A 5,904-nucleotide genomic window follows, 5' to 3' on the forward strand; every position below is an offset into this window, starting at 1 on the left:
CTGGTGTCATCTGGTCTGTTCCTTATGTTCCTCATTCCTCTGATAATTTCTCATTCCTCATCACATTCCACCATGATTCTCTTCCTGCTAACTAAACCAAGCATCCTCATGTCATTTATCATGGCTTTCTGCAGCACCATTAGGTCTCTGTCATTACTAACAGAAATGTTTATGTTACATACAAGTTTTTTTCAGCAGCTAGTTTTACATCACATCTGAACTAATCTTTACAATAGTGTGGTTTACAGTACATTTACACACAGACACACTTGTTTACTTAGCTATCTAAATTAGGTCATACTGTAGACTTTATATAAAGGTTATAATAATTACTATAAACTTTGCATTTTAGAATAAAAACAAAGCATTGATTAATCTATGTATGGGTCATTTTTCCAAATGAGGACAGTCCCAAAATACAATCAAAGGGTGACTGTAATATTTAAAAGTGTGTTCCTTGAGATTGATCCATGTGCAGAGCACTGTACACATGTGTTTTGCCCAGAGATTCTTTTATATTCTGAAATACAAACCTCCGCAGCCCTAACATAGCAAAGAGCACTCAACTCATAGACTTGCTGCTGCCTTATCTGGCTTAGCCAACAGCACTTTTGAATGAATGGAACTCTTCTTGAAACTGGTCCCAGAACAGTTTGAAAAGCACCTTATTTTCATCCTACATCTGTATAAAGCCTTTTCGGACGCAGCCATAATGTTCGGGGTGAGCAGTAAACTGACATTATACTGTTATACTGGCATATATTATGGCGTTGTACCGAATCTCTGCAAGTAAGCAACGTTATAAAAATGGCTCCTGTTTATACAGTGCAAGCGTGCGACATTGGAGCGATCTAGTGTTGTATCGTCACATCGTGACGCTCCCTTATAAAACAGCACCTTTGACAAGAAAGACAGAAACAGCAAATAATGCTTTGTGTGTAATGCTACCAGAACTACTCAGGGTACAGGAAACGCTTAAAGTAGAATTCATCACCCTGCTAAACACCTGTTACATCCCTCATCTCCATCATCTGACGTAGGCTGTATAGGTATTTTCTCTGCCTTGTGCATTAGTCAAGTTTAATAATACAAGCAGGTCATATGTACCAGTAATAGTGTCAGGTTTGCCAACTCTCACGCATTTGCCATGAGACACAAGCTTTCAGGATCTGTCTCACACTCTCTACCCAAGTAAATCTCATGGCAAATAACAAGTCATTCAAAAAAACGTAATTCAATATAAAATAAATAAAACCTAGCAACAAATCTTCAATCTGGATTTTTCCATCAGCACGAGATTTTAATTTTCGGGCCACCAAAGCAAATTTACAAAATTATTCTGCGATTATTGCAATGATTAATCATTAGCTCTTAACTGATTATTCAGCTTATGCCCAACTTAAAAGGTCGTATTAAATGTGCTGACTAATAATAAAGAGGACACAATCTTCTTTTTAAAATACCTGTAAATGACATTCACTGAATTAAAGGGGAAAAATACTTTTGATTAAGTTTAATTCAATAAAGAAATTCACTGGAAAAAATCCTATTGTTATCAATTGTTTTTATCTTGTTTTCCATTTAAAATGATCTAAAAATCCATAAACCAAGATACATTTACTTGAGAAGCAACATATAAGATATTTAGACTTGCTTTAAGAGAATGTATCTTAAATATAAGTGTATTTTGTATATAAGTGTATTTTCACTTGGTTATGCTTATATTCAAGATCTATTCTCTAAAAGCAAGTCTAAATATCTTATATGCTGCTTCTCAGGTGAATGCATCTTTTTTTAAAGGATGTTTAGATATTTTAAAATAGTTGTATTTTTAATATTATATTCAACATTCTCAGATAACAATTTTTTCTTCTGCAGTATAGCTGCTAAAGTAAATGTACATTGTTTTAAAGGGGTTTTAGATATTATTTTTGGAAAACAAGCCAAAACTAAAACAAATCAAAAACGTATTTTGTTGCAGTGCATAATGGGGCGAAGACTACCCTCTCTGACCTTTTTATTCACTTCAATCCACCTTTAACTCACAAAAAAAAAACCTCTCTCTTATTAATAAAGCTGTGTATTGCCAATTTTCTTCACGATAAGAAATGCTAAGTGACACACATATTATGATTCATTAAGTCGCGAGCCATCACGTTATAATCAAGCTAAAGCAAGTGCGTGCTCGAGGGATGAGCGTCCCCGTGACAGAGTGTGCTTCAGCCGGGTGCAGTTTCAATCTCTCCCTCTTAGATCGGGACACTTCATGCAACTCATAGGAGAAATGCCAATTTCAGAGTTTGTAGTTATTTACATGATCTGCTTCCGTATTATTTGAACTTTAATTAAGCTATAACGCATTAAATATAACTGCATTAAAGATGTAACTTCAGGGTGTTTCCTTTAAAGACGCTCGACACGCAAGTTTTTCCGCTTATTCCACAACAAGTGTGCTTCTGTATTTACTTATTTTGTATTTTTGCATTATAATTCCCTCATACTTTGCGATCTACATCACCTGAAGCTGTATGGAAAGTATGGAGTACATCTGGACTGCTTCGCAACTGAAAAGCTACTTGATTTAAAAACTAGTGAAGCTACCACCTCGCTACACAGAAATGTAGTTAAGCTAATAGCCATTACTGATTAGCAGTGGCGAATCCTGGCATTGGCGATATAGGCAGTTGCATAGAGTGTCAGTGCTACCTTGGGCAGCACCACACTGCAAAGAACTCTCACTATACATTTCTACTGACACAGAAAAAATCCACTCAGTGCTGCTCACCACAGCAGATTGAGAGCTGCCGCTTTGGGGGTGTTACAGTGAAAATGGCTGTGTTCACAATGATATACATCCAGAGGTTGGTAGTAATGCACTACATTTACTCCATTACATTTACTTGAGTAACTTTTTTTGGGAAAAATACTTTTAGAGTATGTTTAAAATTTCGAATGAAATTTTTTTACTTCGTTACAATGGATGGCGTTCCTGTCGTTACATTACTGGGTTTAATTTTAGTTAATGTGTAATTTATTGAGAGATTATTGAATGGAACTTTTATGACAGCGGAAGTTCACACAGCTGCGCGCGCTGTCACAGACTGTAACACAATTCGTCAATGCTGCAGCATCAAGCTCTTCAAAGTGAAACATTTTCTTCGCTCCGCACAGTGAAAAAATAATAGATTCGTCATGCAATGCCTTCATTTAACACCAAGACAAGCTTATATTTCAAGATTAAAATCTCAGCTTCAATTTAAGGCAGCACGCTGAGGTAAGTTTTGGCTCTAATAATAATGCAGGCTTTTCTGTGACATGGTGATGGTAATTTTCAGGCTGATTCTGTAACTGGGCTCTTATGACATCAGTTTTTAAGTGTACAGTTTTAAATCAGTACAGCAAAATATCAGTGCGCATTGTCCCGCGTGTCATGAGCAGTATTTCTCGTGCCCTCACGGGGGTACTGGAACTATTGCAGCTACTTCGGGTGGATTAACTGTATAATTCCATGTAAACATCCAAGTTAAGTGTAAATGCCTTTTGCTCTGCTATTTGTGTGATTGACAACTGCAGCGCGAACAGACAGAATTTCTGCGCATGCACAGCGAGGGGCGTGAGGCGCACACGTGAGAGATGTGCAGGCGCGAGGCGATCATAAGGCAAAGAGATTGGCTGTGTCCGAAATCATTCACTCATTCACTATTTCCTATATAGTGAATGGCAGTGAGTGCACTATATCTCAGCAGTGAGTTAACGAAATGAGTGAGTGAATTCGGACGCTGAAGTATACACCGAGCATCGGAGAAACAACGTCAATTATGAACTTTTAAAATAATTGGGACACTTGTTATTCTTATTAAATAATATATTAATACAATAAATCTTCATTCTGTTTGTCATTTTTAATATATATGTTAATATAAAGAGTAAACACATTTTATCAAATGTACATTATTGTATTTATTTGTTATACTTTAGTATCTTTAAAATTCAATACAAGATGGGTAGTGTTTCTCATCCGACCATAAACAGCACCAAACTTATCATAACATACATGTTATAACCGAATATTTAAATCATCCACAGAATTATCATTTCCACTGTGTGCAGTCTCCTGAGTTAAAATAATATCACCTCAGTGAATTATTTAGTAAATAACGAATTCTTCAGCTTAATGGCAAAATTCTGTATAAATGAAGAGTACATTTTAAAATGTATCTGTATGTTTTGCCTCTCTATATGTTATTATGTTATTTTAATGAAGTAATGATTCATCAAAAAGTAATTTAATACATTCTGCATGAAATAAAACATTGCAGGAATGAAGCAGTAAATTCCCAGCTCGTAAGTCTTCCCCATGGTGGATTGTGTGCAATTAACCGTCGTCGAGTGTACATCAAATGTACACTTGAAATTAGAGTGCATTGTGGGTAAGAATGAGTGAAAAAAATAAGTAGGGAACGAGTGGCTCACTCAGAATTCAGACAATCCTACTAAATGACGTACACCCGAAATAGTGCACTATATAGTGGACAGGATATGGTTTCAGACACAACAAATGTTCCGGGACCGGGGTTGAAATGTTTCCAAACCTCTCTTCTTATTGACAAATTCATCCAGATCTGACAACGCCCCTTTAAGGGATAGTTCACCAAAAAATGCTAATTCTCTCATCATTTACGCACCCTCGTGCCAGATGTGTATGACTTTCTTTCATCTTCTGAATGCAAATTAAGATTTTTAGAAGAATTTCTCAACTCTTTTGGTCCATACAATGCAAGTGAATGGGTGCCAACATTTTAAAGAAATTTTTTTTTTTTTTTTTTTTTTTTTTTACATAAGTCAGCATAAATGTTATCCATAAGACTCCAGCTGTGAAATCAATATCTTCAGAAGTGATGTGATAGGTGTGGATGAGAAACAGATCACATTCACATTCTTATTCTTGTGTTTTTGGTGATTCACTTTCTTCTCTGTATATTGCCCCCTGCTGGTCAGGGAGTAGAATTTCTAGCAAAAAATGGTAAATATTGATCTGTTTCTCACCCACACCTATCATATCATTTCTGAAGATATGGATTTAACTACTGGAGTCTTACGGATTACTTTTATGTTTCCTTTATGTGTTTTTTGGAGCATCAAAATGTTGGCACCCATTCACTTGCATTGTACTGACCAACAGAGCTGAGATATTCTTCAAAATCCTAATTTGTGTTCTGCAAAAGAAAGGAAGTCATACACATCTGGGATGGCATGAGGGTAAGTAAATTATTCATTTTCATTTTTGGGTGAACTGTCCCTTTAAAGTGATAGCTCAGCCATAATTTAATATTCTGTCATCATTTCCCTACCCTCATGTTGTTCCAAACCTGTGATACCTTCTGTATTCTGTGGAACACAAAAGATGTTAGACAGAATATTAGAGACGGACAGTCTCGGTCACCATTCACTTTCAAAATATGAAACAAAAAAAAAAAAAAAAACCACATTCGTTGAAAGTAAATGGCAAACATTCCGTCTAATATCTCCTTATTGTGTTGCATGGAAGAAAGAAAGTCATATGGGTTTGGAACAACCAACATGATTACACAGGAAGTCAGCATGCTGTTTCTGAAAGTTCTGGTACCCTAGGATTGGCATTAGTATGCCGACTCACGACTGGTAGCGCGTTGCGTCAGTTGCATGGGAGACCACAGTTCAATCCCCATTCAAACGAGGAGTAATTACATTTGTATAAACAATAACGAGCATGATAAGGAGGTTGCATTTTTATCCCTAACATTGCATTTTGTCTCTACTAATGGTTAGGGTTAGATTTGGGTTTTGGTTGGGGGGGTAGATTAAATAAAATAAGCATTTCTCTTCACTGTTTTACACCCTAATCAGCTGAAAACAATTCTTTTT

Source organism: Myxocyprinus asiaticus, chromosome 2 (assembly GCF_019703515.2).
Source record: "Myxocyprinus asiaticus isolate MX2 ecotype Aquarium Trade chromosome 2, UBuf_Myxa_2, whole genome shotgun sequence".
Classification (NCBI taxonomy): Eukaryota; Metazoa; Chordata; class Actinopteri; order Cypriniformes; family Catostomidae; genus Myxocyprinus; species Myxocyprinus asiaticus.